Source organism: Pelmatolapia mariae, linkage group LG3_W (genome assembly GCF_036321145.2).
Source record: "Pelmatolapia mariae isolate MD_Pm_ZW linkage group LG3_W, Pm_UMD_F_2, whole genome shotgun sequence".
NCBI lineage: Eukaryota > Metazoa > Chordata > Actinopteri > Cichliformes > Cichlidae > Pelmatolapia > Pelmatolapia mariae.
Window position 1 is genome coordinate 6,851,142 of NC_086229.1, and position 22,740 is coordinate 6,873,881.

At 38.2% G+C, this 22,740-nt stretch overlaps 1 protein-coding gene and 1 long non-coding RNA gene across 4 annotated transcripts in view; both read right to left on the reverse strand.

Moving 5' to 3' along the window:
* The window catches only part of LOC134624176 (protein NLRC3-like), a 305,899-nt gene that overhangs the window by 97,561 nt on the left and 185,598 nt on the right, over positions 1–22,740 (reverse strand). The gene's annotated exons all lie outside the window — the stretch shown is intronic.
* LOC134624223 (uncharacterized) overlaps positions 10–22,740 on the reverse strand; it is a 32,507-nt gene continuing 9,776 nt past the window's right edge. Inside the window, exons 2-4 of one of the 3 annotated variants that reach the window (XR_010093491.1) lie at positions 21,491–21,622; positions 652–783; positions 10–66 (exon numbers count right to left, since the gene is read on the reverse strand). This is a non-coding gene — a long non-coding RNA (uncharacterized LOC134624223). Of the gene's footprint in view, positions 67–483; positions 538–651; positions 784–21,286; positions 21,377–21,490; positions 21,623–22,740 lie in introns of those variants that run through there. The other 2 variants (XR_010093489.1, XR_010093490.1) reach the window with 2 other exon arrangements.

Genomic DNA, 22,740 nt, shown 5'->3' on the forward strand with positions numbered 1-22,740 from the left:
ATTCTCACACTGGGTTAATGCGGGATGTCAAAGTTTGTGTAACATCAAGATTTATGGTGGTTCAAACTGCAGACAAGAAAAGAAAACCAAAGGTGAATCCAAATGTGATGCTCATTGTTGTTCCCAAGACTAAGTAAAAGATGCAATGTAATATATTTGTACTAATCTTTAGCTGTTAGAGTACTAAATGCTGACAGGGGTCGTTTGGATTCATATTTGTGGTTATTAATTTTTATAGGTTGTGTGAATGAGCAGACAAAAATGGCCCTTTTTGGGATTAATAAAGTTATCTGATCATGATTAATAATATAAATACTACTAATAATAATATTAGCAGCTTAGTGAGAAAAAAATTGGGCAGTTGTGCAACATTTTATTTAATAGTACAGAGTCAAAGTTTATTGATTTCTTTTACAAGGTATAATTTCAAATAAAATGATTCCTAATGGTAGCTGTGCAAATCTTGTTATTAAATTAGTTGTATTAGTTACACATAAAATTCCTAATGGGTATTCCTATTTTCCAAGATCCAGTATCCTATAAAAGACAGCAGAATTCAGTGCTCTTATTTGCTGAACGGTTGTTGTATAACAGCAAACTTTGGGGGAGTGGCAGTGGAAACAGGCTTGAATTAGGAGTCCATGTTGTTACCTTTTAGGAGAAGATGGAGAAGATGGATTTATTTGAAGGTTCTCCAATCAGAGTTAGTGGATCAAGCTGGAACCAGGGAGGTTGTTGCAGCTCTTCAGGGGTCTCAGTTTCCGAGCAATGATGTTCCATCCACTGTAAATTCAGGGAGCAGAAACACAACAAATCATTAATAAAAAAAAAAAAAGATTGCAAAAGACACTTAGAATCGCCACCATAAATTTGTCTTTGCTGCCGAGGAGTTCTAATTATGGGAAAGAAAAATAAATGCTAGGCAAGACATACAAACATGACCACCACACAGACACACACACACACACACACACACACACACACACACACACAGTTAAGAGGTCAAGATTAGTCAGAAATATATATCTAATTGGTTGGTGATTGATTATTCATTGCAGGATGTGAACTCAATTCAATTCAGTTTTGTTTAGTGCCATATAGTGCCAAATTCCACCAACAGTTTCTTCAAGCTGCTTTGAAAGGTAACGACCCTTACAACAATATCAAGAAAACAGAACAACATGACTATGGCCTTTGTGAGCAACACCTATGGTAACAGTCGTAATGAAAACCTCCCTATTAACAGGAAGAAACCTCCACCACTACCAGGCTCACAGAGGGGCTGCCATGTGCTGTGACCAGCTGGGATTCTGTCTGCATATCAATTCAATTCAATAAAACTTTATTGATACCAAAGGTTGACCCCGAAGGAAATTGGTTTAAGGCTGCCGACCTTTTGCCAGCGCCATCTTACCCTTCCGAACATACATACATTACACAAATATAACATGGGGAAGACAGGACAGAGACGCATAACAATGGAAAATCCACAACACGAGGAAAGACGAGGAGAAAAAAGAACTCCCCCCAGTCTGAGCTCACACAGGGAGATCAGTTTGAGAACAGAAAGAAACACCTCAGTACATGAATCATCACATCTCACAACATAGAAGACATAAGCTTCGAAGGCATTTGGAGGGGGTGGGGAGGTGGGGGGAAGTGTAGGTCTGTGTGAGTGTGAGTGTGAGTGTGTGTGTGTCCTGCCGAGAGAAAGTTTCCTTTCACTTGGTTACGTAAAAGTCAACAATCTTCGGTTGACGCGGGTGGTCTTGAATGAGGAGGGAGATACAATAAACGGTCTTGTTATCAAAGGAGAATTGTTATTCCCGTCAGCTTTTGCCTTATGCATCCAGTCGGTGACAAGGGGGCGGCATGAGGTGAAGATGGTAGTTGTTTTGGTTAGTGCGAGCAAACTGCTTCCAATTTATAGATGCTCTAATATCCGTCACTGGTCATCAGGTTTCTCAATTCCTGTTGTTCTTCTCCAAAATCTTATCCATGTAGCAGAGCCATGAGCTTTTCCAAGATCTTATCCATATTGTGTCAAAAAAACACAGTCTGAGTACTCACAGCCCTGCCCATCGTCTGTCTTGTCGGCCAGCCTTGTGGGATTTTGAACAGCTGTAGCCGCTTCTTGTTCTTCTATAAGCCAGGTCCGAGCCAGCTCCAACCAGGAGTTTGTCAGTCTCGTTAAGGGACCAGTTGATAAAATCCATAATTCTTCTTTAGGTTTACAGAAAACAAGTCTGGGAGACTCTCTCAGGGTTAGAGAATAAGAAAGACCATACAAAAGACATGAGAAGCCAAACAGGAAAGATAAGGGAGAGGGAGAAGGAGAAAGTGCAACCACCTCCGTCAAACGCCAAGAGATTCAAAATGTTCTATTCATAATACTATTTCCTTTGTAGTATTTTCTTTTCTATGTCTATTTTAAATGTCATTGTTTTCCTGTCTCCTAATCTCCACATCACACTGATCAGATGGCAATGCCTTTCACCATGGTTTATCTCTGACATCAGCACCAACTATTATGCTGTACTTATAATTTTTTCCTACATTGCAACATAACTTTGTATGTCCAATAGCCAGATAAGTAATTAGTCTAATTATAAATTGTTATCTACAAATTCTATTAAACTGTTACGTTCCTGCAGTTGTTAATTTTTACTTACATGTAGTTAGTGTACTGCTGCCAATAAGTTCATAAACACGTCTGTTTGAAGTTATTTTATTGGAGTATCTACCAGCAAGAATTTCGAGAATCAAAGATCATTTTAACAAGGTGTGATTTCAAAAGAGTTAAACATTGCACTAACAAAATTCCTAAAAGCTGTTAAGATATTAATTTAATTTAATTTAATTTTAGTCTATTTCAATTACAGAAAAGATTCCAAACGAGTCGTCTTCCATTCCAAGTATTGGTACCCTCAACTATGTTGGCAAATTAGATCGTGTGATTGGCTGAAAGATCTTTCTCGTCATGAACTTTGGGGGGAGGAGCATTAACGTCAGCGTGTGGTGAGAGTACAGCAGACTGGCAAAGATTTGTTTCAAGGTAAGTGCGATCCTAACCACTAACTCTTTCATTTTGTTATGATCCTAATCCTTAGTCCTTCCAATGATACAATACAAATAGCTAAACTTCCATAATTTTCATCCCTGTCCCTGGACATTCCAGTTATATAATATACATCACTAATGCTTCCAACATTGTGCTGATGTCCTCTGTATGCAGTGTGTCTTTGGAAACATGCCACGCTATGTGCACCAAACACCTTAACTGTATTTAATGTTTTTGTTTTTATTTTATGTATTTTTAAAAATATTTTCTCTTTCAACACAGTATTGCAAGTCCTTAGTCAAGTGGGCTCCTTACAAGAAGAGGAAAATGGCTAGAAGACCGAGGATTCTAATTCCTGAGCACCCTGTGAAAAGCAATAAACCACCACTGGTGGAAAAAGATGACCTAAAGTCACAGGATGAAACTAGGAAGTTGGAGATTTCTGAAGCCATTAAAGAGCCTCAGTCCAGCAATGATGGTGTGCCAGTGAATGTAAGTTAACAGAGTAACACAGCCAACAAGAAATGAAATATCAGATGAAATGAGTTACTGCAACAAATACTAAGAATCTCCTCTCTTCATTTGCCTTTGCAGGCAGACGATGTTGCTGATGGAAAGGAAAATGACTGCCAATAAAGACACACAAACATAGCTACACACACACAAGCATGCATGCACCTGCACACAGATGTTCATATACAACAATGTTCAGATAAAGTTCAATAAAGTTCTTGTTGTTCAACGGCAAAATCCTGTGTTTTCTTTCTCACACTGATGGAGGATGGGAAAAAACAACAGTCATGGTAGTTTATTCATTTCTTTGAAAATGTGTAATTCCAGATTAAAGTTATATTGGAGCGATCATGGCTCAAGAGTTGGCAGCTCATCCTGTAATCGGAAGGTTGCGGTTCGACCCCCGGCTCGGACTGTTTCGGTCGTTGTGTCTTGGGGCAAGACTACTGGTGGTGGTCAGAGGGCCTGGTGGGGCCAGTGTCCGGCAGCTTCGCCTCTGTCAGTGCACCCCAGGGACTACGTAAAGCGCTATACGAATACAGACCATTTAATAAGATTCACAAAACACATTAATTGACTGTTATTTATTATAATTACAGAAAAGACTCCAAGTGAATCATCTTCAATTCCTTTTTTTTTTGCCTATAATACAAGTACCTTGTATTATAGGCAAAATTAATAACGTGATTGGCTGAAAGATCTGTGTAGTCATGAGTTTGGGTGGGAGGGGCAGTGGTGTCAGAGTATGGTAAGAGTACAGCAGACTGGAAAAGATTTGTTTCAAGGTAAGTTCAATCAAAATCACTAATGCTTTCATTTTTATGATATTAATCTCTTGTCCATCCAGTTATAGAATATAAATCACTAATGCTTCCAACATTGTGCTCATGTTCTTTTTGTACTGATAGCCCTGCAGATTACTTGAAGGAGTTTAGATTAACAATCCAATTTCTAACTATATATTAAAACAACACTTTATAAATATAGTTCATTGATATCTTTGACAAAGTGTAATTCCAGATTAAAATGGAGGTACACTAACAACATACCTAAAGGATGATATGTAAATGCCATTAATTAGGTTTGTGAGATTAATTACATATAAAATTCCAAACAAACCATCCTTGATTTCAAGTTAGTTTAGTAATGGATTATTTGATTTGCTAATCAACACTGATGTGAGCAGAAGTCCTGAGAAGTGTGATTTTGGTCCTATTCAAATGACTCTGTTATTTTTTTTTTTAAACAAAGTCTCTAAAGCTTCCAATTTTAGAATACAAACCAATAATTCTTCCAATTTTTCCACTTTAATTTATAGATCTTGAATAGCAATTACTAATCCTTCCAGGATACTAATGTATATTTCCTCTGTATGCAGGTTATCTTTGGAAACGTAGGGTCTTTTGTTCCTTCTTAATCTGACTTTGAGAATGTCAGGTATGTTCCAGTGTGTGAGATCTACACCTGTTGATTTCTCAGATTCAGTGGTCTGAACTAAAATGTCTTTTGCCCTTCATGCAGTGGAAATACGGCTGCAAAATGTTGCTCACAATCACTCAACCTTTGCTCAACTTCAGAGCCCACAAGATGAGTTTCCTACAAGAGAACCCTGCAGGCAAGTGCAGTTTGTCTCTTCTTAATCCACCAATGTTTTCCATAATATATAAAATTTATTTGAGTAATCTATGTGCACTTTCTTTTCATAAACTTACTTTTAGGTGCACATGTTGGAGATTAATTGATTCATGGACCTGTTGTATGCTTCTCATCACTGCTGCTGCAATCACTTTATTCTTTGTGGTGGTCTTGCTACTGCTCCATTTCAAGAAATGCATATAATTACACACACACACATTAAAACGAAGCCTAATAAAGTTTTTTTTTCTTTAACAGTGTTAATGTGCTGTGTCTTCATTATTACACTTGGGTTGGGTTAGGATAAGATAAGATAAGATAAGATAAGATCACCTTTAGTAGTCCCAGACATGGGAAAATGTGTTTAGTTACAACAGAAAGTGGACAGTGAGAATATACAAAGCAATAATTAGAAAAACACTTAAATAGGATAAGAATAAGATACTGTACACAATAGAGGTAAATAAAATACTATATACACTAGAATAACATGGAATACAAATGCTATATACAACTGAGTATAATACAACAATGCCAGAAAAGAGTATTGCACTTAATGTTATTGCTATTGCACATGTGTGGATGTGTGTGTTTTATCAGATGAAGTCTTTGTTCTGGAGTCTGACAGCAGTAGGGAGGAAAGACCTGTTAAATCTCTCCATCCCACACCGTGGGTGTCGCAGCCACTGAAGGAGCTGTTCAGTACTGTCAGCGTCTCCTGCATGGTGTGGCAGATGTTGTCCAACAGGGATGACAGTTCTGCAGCACTATATACATATGAACAGTATTAACAGAGAAAAAATATATAAAATGCACAAATATACAAACCGGTGGGTGAGGAGGTGAATGATAGTATCATCCGCTGAAGTGGGTCCAGTGATGAGCTTACCAGGTGACGAAACTGAGCCAGGACCCGAGGCTCCAGGGTCTTCATTAGGTGGGATGTCAGAGCCACCAGCCTGTAGCTGTTGAGGTCCTTGGGGCGTGAAGTCTTTGGCACTGGTACAACACAGGAGATTTTCCAGAACTGTGGGACTCTCCCCAGCCTCAGGGTCAGGTTAGAGATGTTCTCCATCACCCAACACAGTTGGTCTGATGCCAACTTGGTTTTAATCCTCCTCATTTCCCTCCTAACCTGGGTGGTTGAGAGAGACAGGCTGGAGCCTTGTGTTAATGTGTGCTGGATGCTTTTGTTGGGGGTAGGTAGTAGTGAGCAGGGTGAGTTGAGGAGGTATGAAGTGTCTGAGGTGTCAGAGGTGGAACAGCAGCAGTGGTGGTGGGTGAGTCTGCAGCCGATGTTGAAAATTGCCTCATAGAGGAATCAAATCTGTTAAAGAAATGATTCAGTTCATTTACATTCCCCCTGATCAGAGAATTCTGATCTTTGTGGCCCAAGATGGTTCTGAGGCCTCTCCAGACTTCGCAAACTTTGTTTTGCTGAAGCTGGTTCCCCATCTTCTGCCTGTAGCTGTCCTTCCCATTTCTTATCAGTCCTCTCAGCTCCTCCTTGTCTCTGGATTTGAAGAGATTTGTCTCTTCAGCTTGAGGACAGCTTTAGGCTACGTCCACACTAGCCCAGATAGATTTAAAAACTGCGTTTTCGTCTGAAAATGCTCAAAGTCAAAGTCAAAGTCAGTTTTATTTGTCAATTTCTTCAGATGTACTTGCCATACAAAGGAATTGAAATTACGTTTCACACTGTCCCATGCGTAGACATAGACAACAATAAAGTGCAGATGCACAACATTTAGGTAACATACAGGATATAACAAGACAGGACCTACACATAACATATAATAAAGTGTTCCACAGTGCGCCGTGGAAAGTAGTGTACTAGTCTACTTGACGTAGTCCCAGGTTGTGGTTGGTAAGTGTTTTTGTTTTAATGCAGCATAAGACTGTAGCAGCAGTAATAGTAATATAAATAATATAAATAGTGCTAAAGAAAATACTAAAAATACTAAAAATATATAGCAGCAGGTGTGTGCAATTGTAATGCAGAGGTAGTCGTTTCCAGTCAGGAATGTGGAGAGTGTTTCCTTGTTGTGGAGTGTGTGTGTGTGTGTGTGTGTGGAGGGGGGGGGGTCCAGTCTGTCTTCCTATACTCCTGCCAGTCTGGTGGTTCTGCTGGCTGGGAGCCGGGAGGGGAGAGAGTTCAGCAGTCTCACAGCCTGGTGGATGAAGCTGTTGGTGAGCCTGGTAGTGCGGGAGCGGAGACTTCTGTATCTTTTTCCGGAGGGCAGGAGGCTGAACAGACAGTGCGCGGGGTGGGTTGCATCGTTGACAATTGTGATGGCTTTGCGGGTAAGGCGGGTGGTGTAGATGTCTTGCAGGGAGGGGAGTGGTACACCAACTATCCTCTCAGCTGTTCTCACAATGCGTCCAATACGTCCAAACTAGCGTTTTCAGTGGTTTTCACAGAGTTGCGCATCCACATTGAAAGGGCAGAAAATGCTTACATTCCAGTACTGCTCATGCATGAAATGCAAGAAGATTCGACCTGCCTCATTTCTGTCTGCTGCTTATTTACTTTCTGGCTTTTTGAAACGTTGCGGCAAAATGTTGAGGAAAAGCACCACTTTTTTTAAATGGACTAAGAATGAGGTGGAGTTGTTGCTGCGAGTAACACAAAAATACAAAGTTGCAAAAGTGAATGACAGTTAAAGAATTTGAAGAAAAGCTATCTGGAGCATGTACAGACTGATATAAATCTTGAATAGGGCTGTCAAAACTGATTTAGTTTAATTGGTCACATGACTGCATCATATGACTAACATGCATCATCATTTTAGAAAGTCTCAGTTTTCACTGTCCGCACTGAGACGTTAAAGCACCGTTTTCAAATGTAGCGTTTTCAAAATATTACATTGATGTTGATGTCCTCACCATGGTCGTCACAGATCACCTCCCACAAAGTAGACACAAAAGAGTCCTTAAGAGCCTCCTCGCTCTCCTCCAACCATCTATGCACTGTGCGGGTGGCTGGTGGCTCCCTGTGCACTAAGGGCTCATACACAGGGACAAGGTGCACCAGGTTGTGATCAGATCTTCCCAAGGGAGGGAGAGGTGCTGAACTGTATGCCTCTTCTAGCTGGCATACAGTAAGTCCAGTGTTTCATTGTTGGCTTCATTGTTGGATCAAATAATAGGCATGTACTATTAACACTGAAAACAAGGCCATTTTGAGTTGTGGGCATGTGCCATAACAGCCGGAAGTAAGAGAATGAGAAAAATCATCTTTGCGCCAGCTACAAGATTGATGGGATTCAAACTGTATATATTGGAATAAAATATAGGTGAATCAAAATACGATCAGAATGGCAATAATACTTTATTCATCCCTAAGGAATTTATGTTCACAGTCACTCCAAGACAGTAAGAACAGTAGCTGACCAAATTAAATAAATACAATATTTTATAAGGTCATAAAATCATTCTAATAGATATAAATAGTTCTGATTTTAAATACCCCAGTATATTGCACAGATTAAATATATGTGATTGACATTGGGGTGATGTAAAAGTATAAAACTTCACTTTCTGTGTAGAGAATGTGCAGATAATAAGGCTGTATAACTATGGCAGTGTGTACTATGCTTTAGTTGGAGAAGTTGCACAGAGATATCCACAGGCAGATTTCTTATGTCGTTCAGTGGGGCATTATGGGTAATCTCAGCCTCTCACTGAGCATACTCCTGTCACCAGCACGTCATGGGGTGGCTGGCATTGTCCAGCATTGTCCTTGTTTCAGACTGTCCCACAACATTATCGGCCTTGTGGACCAGTTTATTGAGCCAGTTGGCATCTGCAAACTGCAACCTGCTGCCCCAGCATGCAATAGCAAAGAGGATGGCACTGGCCACAACAAACTCATAGAAAATCGTCAACCACCTCAGAAAATTACTTGGGCCCTCTCGAGTGCAGTGGTGTTTTTTACCCAGTCCAGTTTATTTTCAGTGTGTACTTATATTTACAGTGCTCCACTATGTCTGCATTGACCCCTTTGATTAAAACAGGGGTCACAGGTTTCCTGGTCTTCCTAAAGTACAAAATCAATTTTTTGGTCTTTTTCACTTTAAACTGCAGAGGATTTTGCTCAGACTACATGACAAAGGGGTGCGCCACAGCCTGGCACTCATCACCCTCAGTGATGCAGCCAACCACCACAGAGTCATCAGAAAACGCCTGATGATGGCAGGTCTCTGTGCAGTAGCTGAAGTTTGTGATGTAGAAGGTGAAGAGAAAGGGGAGAGGACCGTCTCTTGTGATGCCACTGTGTTGCTGATCACCTTGTCAGACACCTTGTGTTGAAGATGCATTTATTGTGGTTGTCCTGTCAGGTAATCAACAATCCAGGACCAAGAGTGACCTGACTATGTTGAGAGTGATTTAGGAAAATTATGGCCAGTGTTGTGGCTAAGAATAAATAAAGCAGGCAAAAATAATGCTTTACATAAAGCATGTGTAGTCTTACCCACACTAAACGACTAATTACATTTATTCACTGATTTATTTGATGTATTAAAGGGTGTAATTCCAAATGAACATTTTTCTCATGTTTATGCTATGGATATTTATATATACTAATGTATGCTGAAAAGACATTCTAAGTTATAAATCCAAATGAGTGATACTTCACACTATCAAAATTCCTAGAGGAAGATGTGGAAATCAATCAAATTATTGGTAAGAAATCACATGACCAAAGCAGAGAGCATGATTGGTTGAAAGATCTGAATGCTAAGATCCCCATAGAGTATATCCAGAGCTGTTAGTGTTCATTAAATTGAAGATGGTGGAATTACATAAAGGTAAGTTTAGATAAAATTAACTAATTCTTTCCAACTGGAACATCCAAATCCCTAATCTCTTGTGTCCCATTTAAATACTATAATTCCAAGTATTGTATATAAATCACTAATGTGATTTATATTATCATTCTTGTGTGTGTGTGTGTGGGGGGGGGGGGGGGGGGGAGCCTTTCATAATTAAAGTCTACAGTCAAGGAAGAAGTGAGTAACAAAATGCAATACTTGTTCATACCTTTATACCTTGTAGCACCACACGTTAAGACATATGTAATTCTCTGTGAGCACTTATTGAATTTATTTTAATAGCCATTCAACCACACTAACATCTTTTTTCAACAGCTCTTCTTTGCTGAAGGACTCTGTAATGATTAGTCAAACTGAATCCATTTTTAGAAATTTGTTTCAAAGTAAGTGAAATTTAAATCAATTATTCATCCACTCAAATCTCCAATTCTTCTAATCCTTAAGTATTATTCCCCAATTCTTCCAAGTCTTGTATCCAAAGTAACAACTATTCCAACAAATAAATACATATCACTAAAAGTTTAAACAACATATTTCCCCATTCAAAGTAATTATTTTAGTTATTTTGTAATTATATCATGAATTTAGAGGTATACATCTTAACCTTTAAGAATTTAAGATTAGACACATAATGAATTTGTTTTAAACATACTGTCTGCAAATTGTTTTACAAGTCAAACATTATTTTGTAGAGAGACTATAGATTTGTCCTTTGGACGTGAAGGGGAGTTAAGCTCAACAGTGAGTAAACATTCATATACACATTAGTGGAACTGCATATTTACACATATATTTCTTTATCAAAACTTATACTTATTTATTTTTTGAAAGAGACAGCTTTTAAAAAAAAAAACAACTGTCAGGAAAAATACTGCTTTAAAAAATTGGAATCACCTTATTTAAGTTCAATATAAATTCACGGAAGTGTTATGAAAGCTCTAAGTCAAATGAAGCCATTTTAAATGGTTCAGCATTGGCTGCATCTGCTGAGGATTCATGTGTACATGTATTTTAAAATAATGATGTCAAGCGCCTTGATGGAATTGAAAAATCAATAAATGTTTTTCACCTTTTAGTGTCTTAATTACAATCATTAATTCAGAGAAAATGTAGCAAATTAACCTACCATTCTGAATTAGACCAACCCCTGAACAGGCTCTTCTGGGACAATTTGAGGCCAAAGGGTCGAAGGGATCTAAGGGTTCTTTTATTTTGAGAATGAGAAGTTGTAATGAGACAATTCAGAGGTTATAATATTTTCAAAAATAAGATCAAAGATTGGGTTAATTTTACCAATTTAAAAGACTAATTCATTCACTAGTATCGCATTCCATAGTTATTCCAGGTGGGTTCTCCAAATAACTGGTCCATAACTTAAGAAAAAATACAAAAGACTTGAAACTTATTTTAATCACCTATTAAAAGTGGCAGGCTTTTTATTATGTCAAGGTTTTCTTTTAATTCCTTTAATATTTGGTCAAGTATTGAGAAGTGTACACCTCAATTTGAAGACTTGCGGGCAAATAACTATAAATAATTCAACAAATAATTCACCTGTTCTGATGTGTATTCATCTCTACAGGAAAAATGCCACGTCAGATGACAGAATGCCCAATATGCTTGATTCCATATGTTGCAGTTGGGCAGCATTTTAAAACATACCACCATGTTGTAAACAAAGAAGAATTACATTTACTGCTAAATTACTGCTCTACAGTGTAAGTCACTGTCATAAAGTATATGACAAAACATTGCAACAATTTAAAGTGGTAGTTGTAAAAAACTGGATGTGATATGCAGTTACAGGGGCAGGCTGGACTGTCCAGTATGTAAAGCTAAAAGCCGTATAAGACTGGACAAGCACTTGCAAAATGTCCACTGTGATATTGAGGTTAGTGTTTTGTATAGTTTACATTTTGTTGTGAAATTAGAATGTATTTTTTGCAACATGTTTCACAAACTTTCTCAAACATTGCTTGTCCTATTGTTTATACCCTTTCAGAAATCAGATCAGAAGAAAGTAATAAGGACAGCGAAACGATTGGCTAATCTGAAAGCCCTCAAAGCTCTCAGACGTTCAAATCCACAGCCTCCAATGGTGACCTCACTGGACATAGAGCAGCTGACTGAAAGCAGTGATCAAGAAGAGCGAATAGATAGCAGTGATACCAATGAAGATCGTGCAGAGATTAGACAAGACAGCTCAGTCCATTCCCCTGTCAATCAGTCAGATGATGCTCAAGTCCAACATCAGAAGTGCAAAAAGTGCAAAGAACAGGATTTGTTACTTCAACTTCTGAAAAGGAAACTGAAAAGACTGAAATCCACTAAGGATAAACTTGGCCTTAAACCTCTCAACCCCCCAAAGCGCCAGAAATTTGAAAGAAGAAAACCTGACCCAACAGCCCGGCTTCCTAAATTTGGTATGAATTATTTAGCAAAAATGTTTTTTTCTTCTGTAGTATAATGTGAATTTTTGGAACTGGTTGTTCTATGTACGAACTCACTTCCTGCTAATTAAACAGATACTACTAATTAGCAATATCTTCCAAATATCCTTGTCAACCAACTGAATTAGAAGAATGTTTTCTGTACTTCATCAGTTTGTCATGACACTTCTAATTGCTATTTTGTTACTACACTGTATTTTAAACAGAGAAAGTCCTGAATGCTTGGTTTCAGCACATTTGTGGGACAAGTAAAAAGGACATCGACAATGCCAAACAACGGGTCTATCATGTCCGTACCTGGGCATATTTCCTGTCTCACAATCAAGTCCCTGCAATGACGTTTGCATTTATGGACAACAGAGAAAGACTGACTGAGTACATTTTTTAAAATTTCTGTGATATATCAATATGGTCTTTAAATGATGATGTGACGAATTCTGCTTCTGGGCCTAAAGTGGTCTGCATTTAATAAGGCTGTTGTGTTTTTAACATGTTTTAATGCTTTGTATCTTGTTCTATTTAATCTCAACAAGTCCCTAAAAACAGTCAGTGATTACTGTCAGCTTCTCTCGGTTTTTATTAAGCTCAGTTTTTAAACCCTTACGATGTAACTACAGCCTAGCCCATGCAGCAGTATACTATTGACTAACCTCATATTGTGGATGGATCTCGGTGGTTCTCCTGACTGAAGTTTGGTCCGTTTACAGCAACCTGCCATGCGATTGCATTTGTCCCTAGGGCACTGGGCACTCTTACATTAACTTTTATCTAGTGAAAAAAAGTCCTCCATTCGTTAGCGTTTGTCCGCCAGCTTTACTGTTTATGTTATGCTAACATAGCTTTGTCGCACTAGCGATCATGTAGCACATCTTTATATACCAGCTAGTCCAACTTCAGAACCCTAAAAAACTCGCTGCTTTTACTTTCTTATCTTCATTTACGCTGGAAGTGATTGCAGTACGTTTTAATTTGTTTCATAAATCTCTCAGTCAGAACATGGTATATTATATTTAGATGGAAGCTAGCAAGCTAACTCCCTGCTAACTTTTAACTCCGTTGAATATCATAAATTCTGTTTTCATGGACGCCTGGATGTTAAACTTACTTGTTACACCTGGTAGAGCATCCACACTGATCATTTTATTACAGATTAAAGAACTTAGACAGTTTTTCAACTCTCTGTAATGCTGCAGTGATCATTTGACTTAGGGACCTGCAGCGGAGTTTGGGCCCAGACATGGCTTATGATGTCAGACTTAAAGACCAGATACAGTGATCTCAATAATATAAAAGAACTGATTACTGATTTGTGTTTGTTTGTGGGCCTTTTTTAGATGGACAACTGATCTGAATAAATATGCTGTAACAACCAAAAGGATCTGGATTGGAAATGTGAGGGCGTTCTTGCAATTTCTGATTGATGCACAACTGCCAGAGGTCAGAGTCTCCCGTAAGGCTTTAAAGGGGACTTTATTTGCACTTCAGTCAGAAATGAAGAAGAGCAGAAGGGAGTTACAAACCCACAGGCAAGACATCCGGATCAAAAAATCACGTAAGATCCAACTTTACTACTTAGTTGTTACCTAGAATGTGCAGTAAATAAATTATTTATAAATGTCATGATATCATGACTGTGATGTAGTGAGGAACAAGGACTCAAAATGTTATAATCTATAAGTATAAATCTAAGTATAAATTGTATATAAGTATATGTTTTGTGCATTGTATACGTACAGTGGTATGCAAAAGTTTGTGCACCCCTGATGTTTTTCAGGATTTTTCTTTATAAATCATTGGTTGCTTGGATTAGCAATTTCAATTCAATACATCATAAAAATCTGTATTAGGTCTAAAATACAACTTGTTTTATATTTACAACATTGCGTGCAGCATGAATGAGCATGACTGGAGCTGCAAGAACATAAACACATTCTGTGTCTTTTAGAAATGCTTGTAGATCCTGCCCACATCACTGATTTTCTCAAGACGGCCACCACACTCATCCCTGAAGCACTCGGTAAGTGTTTAGTTCATTTGTTCATAAAGACAACTCTAATAACCCCAATAATGTCTTTATTAAAGAGAAATTATATAATATTTACTTACCAGCTGTAATCTGTATGTATATGTAGTTCAGAATCTCAGATTTACAGAAATATATGACAGAACTTTTTGCTTTCAATTATAACAGACTGCTCATTTATAATCACTTGTTGGACTTTTGATTTTTGTTCAAATATATAATACATATACAAACAGTAGCATTTGTGATGTTTATATAGGATTATATTAGGGGGAATATTTACCAGTATAAGGGATATACTCCCCTATCCCTTGTGTCTTACCGTGCAACCTCTATGTTACTCAATAGTCGTTCTTGAGAAAAATCCCACAACTAAGAACCTAGACTGGTTCTATGGTCTTCTGGCTGGATTTGTCATCTGCACAACTGGGCACAGAAGAGGCGTCATATCAAATATGACAGTTGAGGAAGTTGGCACTGCTGAAGTGGATGATGATGGCCGGCGGATAATCAGAGTAAAATCATTAAGAAATTATTTTTTCTCTCTGATTAAAGATTCTTTCTTACCAGCGACATCAATGACTGTGTGCAATGTTATTTAGTTGCTGATTCTTTTACAGGTAAAAGAACACAAGACCAAAGAAACATTTGGCCATGCACTTGTTCCCCTAACGAAAGACGAATACATATGGTTTCACCGCTTTGCGTACCACCGCCACAGATACCCTGGTGGATCATCACAATTGATTTTTGCCAACACTCATGGAGGGCCTTATTGTAGGATGTTGACTTCATTTCAAGATGCATGGAGGAAGTTTGGTATTCCAGGAAAACCAACCTTCTCTATGATTAGGAGCAGCATCAGCACTTTTGTGAGTAGTTTCCACTTTATGGTGATTCAGTGTTTTTTCCTTCCTATCCTTTTAGAGGGATGATATGAAACAGTCACCCTTAGTTTAAAAAAAGGGTTCTACTCCCAGTGTTTTAATGTTGAAAGGACATTTCTTTTTCTTTATATTGTCTTCTGTTGTATTTCTTTTTGTGGTTCTGTCCTTAGCTCTGCAAATCTTGAAAATGTCAAATGTTAATAACATTATTTAATGTTTACATTTGTAGAGTGGGAGATCCTTGGGAACCCAAAGCAAGGTACAAGTCCATCGGATGATGTGCCATTCTGATGCAACTGCGGCGAGATTTTATGAGGCAGATTTAAACTTTGACGAAGCCTTCAAGTGCCGCAATAATGCTGCAAAGGCACTTGCTGTGAACAATAGAAGCAGAGACTCTGAGGAATCTACAACCTCAGAAGACAATGAAGATGTGTTGGAGAGAAGATATGCTGGACTGAAGAAAAGAAAGTCTAGTCAAAATGCCACAAGAGGAGAAATTGTGAAAAAGAAGACAAAACTGCATGCAAACACCAATGACACAGACAGCAGCAAAGATGAAAGTAACAATGAAGTCAGGAAAGTCATTGACCCGGCAGCAAGAAACACATCTGGAAAACACCCACATAAACAGAGTGGCAGGGGAAGAGCAGGAGTGAGGGTAGAAGAAGACACAACAGGTGATGAAGATATGCCAGGGATGGTGACTACAGAGAGTAGTGAAGGTGAAGATTATGATGATAACTCTGAACACATTGACCTTACAGCAGCAGGTACATTGGGATCCACCAAAGGTAAAGATAATGCTAAAGAAAAAGGAAAAGCCACAAAGGACACAGGACATTTCTATAGTCGTACTCAATTTCTTAAAAAGAAGAATACATGTTGGGAATCTCCTAAAATTATGTCAGAAAGAATTGCAATCCAAAGAAAAATGCAAAAAGCTGTAAGACCAAACGAAACAACAGAGGGTGTGAACCAAACACAGACAGAGACAAGAGATGAAGACAATGAAGCCTTGAGGCCAGAAAGCTTGAGTGAAAATGAAAACAGTATACAAACAGTGACTACAGATAATGAAGAAGACAAACCTGAAGATGAAAATGGTCACTTGGTGAACACAACAGACAGAGACCAAGACGTTTCCAGTGGACTAGTGAGAAAAACTACAGAAAAAAATCAAAGCTTTGAACAGAGAGGACATAGGCAAAAATAAAAATGAACCACAGACAAAGACGACTGCCAAGGAAAAAGGCCATTTGAGAGCAGAAGGAACAATTAAAAACAAAGACACAGTTAGAGTAAAAGAAGATGGCCCTTGGACTAGCTATGAGTCTCCATTGGCACACCCAAAAAAGAGGAAAAAGTCTCTAACGCAGAAAAGGTCTTTGACAAAGTGTGATGAAAGCAAAGAAAGAAAGCAAGAAGGCAACAAGCAAGAAAGAAAAAGACCAAAGAGCCTGACTGCAAGACAGCTGTTAAGTCCAAAGATGCTCAGAAGTAACAAGAACAATGACCCACCTAAAGATACCAACAAAAGACAAAAAGCCATACAAAGACTCAGAGGAAAAGAGTTTTTCGGTTGTTTTTGATTTTACTTTGATGTTTGTTTTACTACATTTTTGAAAACGTTGTGATCATGTGAGGTTTTTTGTTGTTTACTTATTTTATACAGACACTCTGACTGTTTCTTTTTTTATATATTTATTTTAATCATTTTGGTCATGTGAGGTCTTTTTGTTATGTTTAACAATTGGTTTTATTTTTTACTTTTAACTTAAAAAAAAAAGAGAAATACTGATATACATAAGTTCTTGACAACAAATGCCAAATGCAATAATAAAAACTTTTCTGTTCAATTTGAAAATTGTGTGTCTTTGTTTGCTTGCCAATCATTATTCATGGATTTCCTTGTAATTCCAAATAACTCACATTTTATACAGACAAGGCTGCTAAAGGATGATATGTAGATGTCATTAATAACATTAGCTGGATTAACACAAAAGAAAAGAAGAAAAGGATGAAGAAGATTGAGAAGCAACAAGAGAAGCTAGAAAGTTTTGCTGAGGATTGTATATCGCTGCCATTGCCCAAACTGAGCAGTCATATTTCACCTCAGTTGAACGCCTCCACAACCTCTGAACTGCCTGCCATAACCACGCCACCATCACTTCACCTGCCTGTTGCTGATACATCACCGCCAAATCTACCGGCAGTCTGCTCCACCACCATCTCCCCCGCCTGCAGCTGCTACACCATCATCACCATTGGATAAACTGTCTGCAGCTGCGGCGCTACCAGAGGGGCCCGCTCTGCCCAAGAGGGTCAGCATGCAGGAATGGCCCGCTCAGTCGGAGCTGGAGGTCAGAGCACAGGAGGGACATCCAGGTCCAGCATGGCCTGCTCATCACAAACCACCTGCCGTGCTTCGCCATTGCCCATCGGAACTGCTACATGGCAGTCCACCATAGCTCCTTCGCTACCACCAGACACGTGGTCGGATACCAGAATTGCAGCGACACTGCTACCAGGTCCTGACCGTGAAAAAGTTAGTCAGAAAAAGACATCTAATTAGTTGGTGATTGAGTATTCATTGTCAGATGTGAATGCAATTCAATTCAATTTTGTTTATATAGTGACAAATCACACCAACAGATGTCTCAAGCTGCTTAATTTCAGGTTAAGACCCGAAAATAATATTAAGAAAACAGGAAAAAACTGATGATGGCCATCAAGAGCAAAGGCTTTGAGGACAGTGGAAAGGAAAACCTCCCTTTTAACAGGTGAGATCAATTTATTCACTTCCATTAACAGACACTCCAATAACTGGATAAAAATTCTTTTTTCTGTCATTGTTAGTGTCGATCATTCCACCTACGTTCTCCACCACATCACACTGATCAGATGGTAATGCCTTTCACCCTAGTTTATCTCTGACATCAGCACCAACTATTATTTTATGTTTTTTGTTGGAAGTTATATATCTACCAGCAAGAATTTTGAGAATCAAATATCACTTTAACAAGCTGTGATTTCAAATGAGTTAAATGTTGCACTAATAAGATTCCCAAAAGCTGTTAATATATTAATTTAATTACATTTAGTTTTTTAATTATAGAAAAGATTCCAAAGGAGTCATCTTCCATTCCAAATACTGGTACCCTCAACTATGTTGGCAAATTAGATCGTGTGATTGGCTGAAGGATCTGTCTTGTCATGAACTTTGGGGGGAGGAGCAATAACGTCAGCGTGTGGTGAGAGTACAGCAAACTGGCAAAGATTTATTTCAAGGTAAGTGCAATCCACTAACTCTTTCATTTTGTTATGATCCTAATCCTTAGTCCTTCCAATGGTACAATACAAATAGCTAAACTTCCATAATTTTCATCCCTGTCCCTGGACATTCCAGTTATATAATATACATCACTAATGCTTCCAACATTGTGCTGATGTCCTCTGTATGCAGTGTGTCTTTGGAAACATGCCACGCTATGTGCACCAAACACCTTAACTGTATTTAAGGTTTTTGTTTATATTTTATATATTTTTAAAAATATTTTCTCTTTCAACACAATATTGCAAGTCCTTAGTCAAGTGGGCTCCTTACAAGAAGAGGAAAATGGATAGAAGACCGAGGACTCTAATTCCTGAGCACCCTGTGAAAAGCAATAAACCACCACTGGTGGAAAAAGATGACCTAAAGTCACAGGATGAAACTAGGAAGTTGGAGATTTCTGAAGCCGTTAAAGAGCCTCAGTCCAGCAATGATGGTGTGCCAGTGAATGTAAGTTAACAGAGTAACACAGCCAACAAGAAATGAAATATCAGATGAAATGAGTTACTACAACAAATACTAAGAATCTCCTCTCTTCATTTGTCCTTGCAGGCAGACGATGTTGCAGATGGGAAAGGAAAATGACTGCCAATAAAGACACTCAAACATAGCTACACACACACAAGCATGCATGCACCTGCACACAGATGTTCATATACAACAATGTTCAGATAAAGTTCAATAAAGTTCTTGTTCTTCAACGGCAAAATCCTGTGCATGCATGCACCTGCACACAGATGTTCATATACAACAATGTTCAGATAAAGTTCAATAAAGTTCTTGTTCTTCAACGGCAAAATCCTGTGCATGCATGCACCTGCACACAGATGTTCATATACAACAATGTTCAGATAAAGTTCAATAAAGTTCTTGTTCTTCAACGGCAAAATCCTGTGTTTTCTTTCTCACACTGATGGAGGATGGGAAAAGTCAACAGTCATGGTATTCAAAAAGAATATAATGCAAAGATTTGCAGCTGAATCACAACTTGAGGAGCAGCATTGTAATGTACTTCTTATATAATACTATTGTATACCTACTGACTACCTGAAGCACTTTAGATTAAAAGTCCCATTTTAACTGTGGATTCAAACAATCCTTTATTCAAAAAAATGTTTATTCTTTTCTTTGTAATTCCAGATTAAAGTTATAGTACACTAATAAGATTCCTAAAGGATGATAACCAAAAGCAATTCATTAGGTTTGTTGAATTAATTACACAAAATTCCTAAGAAATCATCCCTGATTCCAAGTTACAGTGTCCTGCAATGTGTTGCAGAAATGGATTGTCTGATTTGCTAATCAAGAGTGATGTCAGAGTGATGTCACCAGAAGTCCCGAGAGGTGTGATTTGGTAAACGGTAAGTCTAATCACAATTCCTTCTATCCAAATGACTAATTCTATTTTTTTTAAAAAATCCTTATCCCTATAGCTTCCAATTTTAGAATACAAATCAATAATAATTCTTTCAATTCCAATTTTTTCACTTTAATTCATAGATCTTCCACTTATTGAATAGAAATTACTAATCCTTCCAAGATACTAATGCATATTTCCTCTGTGTGCAGCTTATCTTTGGAAATTGGGTCTTTTGTTCCTTCTTATTACTCCTGTGAAAATCTCAGGTATGTGCTAGTGTGTTAGATCTACACCTCTTTGATTTCTGAGATTGAGTGGTCCCAACTGATGCTCCTGGAATGTCATTTGTAATTCCTGCAGTGGAAATGCAGAAGCAATGCGTTGCTCCCAATATAGCACCTGTTGGTCAGATCCAGAGTCACCAGGCTGAACATCCTGTAGCAGAACGTTGCAGGCAAGAGCAATTTCTCTTATACACTGATATTTTACACATTATAATAAATCCAATGATGTTTACATTTTGTTTGTATAAACTGATAACTTTCAGGTGCAGATGCGGACATTTGGACAAACTGTTCATGTGGATAATCCTCATTGCTGTTTTTGCGATCATTGCACTCTACGTGATCATTTTGCTACTGCTTTATTACAACAACAACTTTTCATGAGTTCATCCACAAACCACTGAGCAAAAGACAATAAAGATTTTGTTGTTCAATGTCAAAATACGTAGTCTTCATTCTCACACTAGGTTAATGCGGGATGTCAAAGTTTGTGTAACATCAAGATTTATGGTGGTTCAAACTGCAGACAAGAAAAGAAAACTAAAGGTGAATCCAAATGTGATGCTCATTGTTGTTCCCAAGACTAAGTAAAAGATGCAATGTAATATATTTGTACTAATCTTTAGCTGTTAGAGAACTAAATACTGACAGGGGTTGTTTGGATTCATATTTATGATTATTAATTTTTATAGGTTGTGTGAATGAGCAGACAAAAATGGCCCTTTTTGGGATTAATAAAGTTATCTGATCATGATTAATAATATAAATACTACTAATAATAATATTAGCAGCTTAGTTTAAAAAAAACTTTGGGGCATTTGTGCAACATTTTATTTAATAGTACAGAGTCAAAGTTTATTGATTTCTTTTACAAGGTATAATTTCAAATAAAATGATTCCTAATGGTAGCTGTGCAAATCTTGTTATTAAGTTAGTTGTATTAGTTACACATAAAATTCCTAATGGGTATTCCTATTTTCCAAGATCCAGTATCCTATAAAAGACAGCAGAATTCAGTGCCCTTATTTGCTGAACGGTTGTTGTATAACAGCAAACTTTGGGGGAGTGGCAGTGGAAACAGGCTTGAATTAGGAGTCCATGTTGTTACCTTTTAGGAGAAGATGGAGAAGATGGATTTATTTGAAGGTTCTCCAATCAGAGTTAGTGGATCAAGCTGGAACCAGGGAGGTTGTTGCAGCTCTTCAGGGGTCTCAGTTTCTGAGCAATGATGTTCCATCCACTGTAAATTCAGGGAGCAGAAACACAACAAATCATTAATAAAATAAAAAAAAGATTGCAAAAGACACTTAGAATCGCCACCATAAATTTGTCTTTGCTGCCGAGGAGTTCTAATTATGGGAAAGAAAAATAAATGCTAGGCAAGACATACAAACATGACCACCACACACACACACACACACACACACACACACACACACACACAGTTAAGAGGTCAAGATTAGTCAGAAATATATATCTAATTGGTTGGTGATTGATTATTCATTGCAGGATGTGAACTCAATTCAATTCAGTTTTGTTTAGTGCCATATAGTGCCAAATTCCACCAACAGTTTCTTCAAGCTGCTTTGAAAGGTAACGACCCTTACAACAATATCAAGAAAACAGAACAAAATGACTATGGCCTTTGTGAGCAACACCTATGGTAACAGTCGTAATGAAAACCTCCCTATTAACAGGAAGAAACCTCCACCACTACCAGGCTCACAGAGGGGCTGCCATGTGCTGTGACCGGCTGGGATTCTGTCTGCATATCAATTCAATTCAATAAAACTTTATTGATACCAAAGGTTGACCCCGAAGGAAATTGGTTTAAGGCTGCCGACCTTTTGCCAGCGCCATCTTACCCTTCCGAACATACATACATTACACAAACATAACATGGGGAAGACAGGACAGAGACGCATAACAATGGAAAATCCACAACACGAGGAAAGACGAGGAGAAAAAAGAACTCCCCCCAGTCTGAGCTCACACAGGGAGATCAGTTTGAGAACAGAAAGAAACACCTCAGTACATGAATCATCACATCTCACAACATAGAAGACATAAGCTTCGAAGGCATTTGGAGGGGGTGGGGGGGTGGGGGGAAGTGTAGGTCTGTGTGAGTGTGAGTGTGTGTGTGTCCTGCCGAGAGAAAGTTTCCCTTCACTTGGTTAGGTAAAAGTCAACAATCTTCGGTTGACGCGGGTGGTCTTGAATGAGGAGGGAGATACAATAAACGGTCTTGTTATCAAAGGAGAATTGTTATTCCCGTCAGCTTTTGCCTTATGCATCCAGTCGGTGACAAGGGGGCGGCATGAGGTGAAGATGGTAGTTGTTTTGGTTAGTGCGAACAAA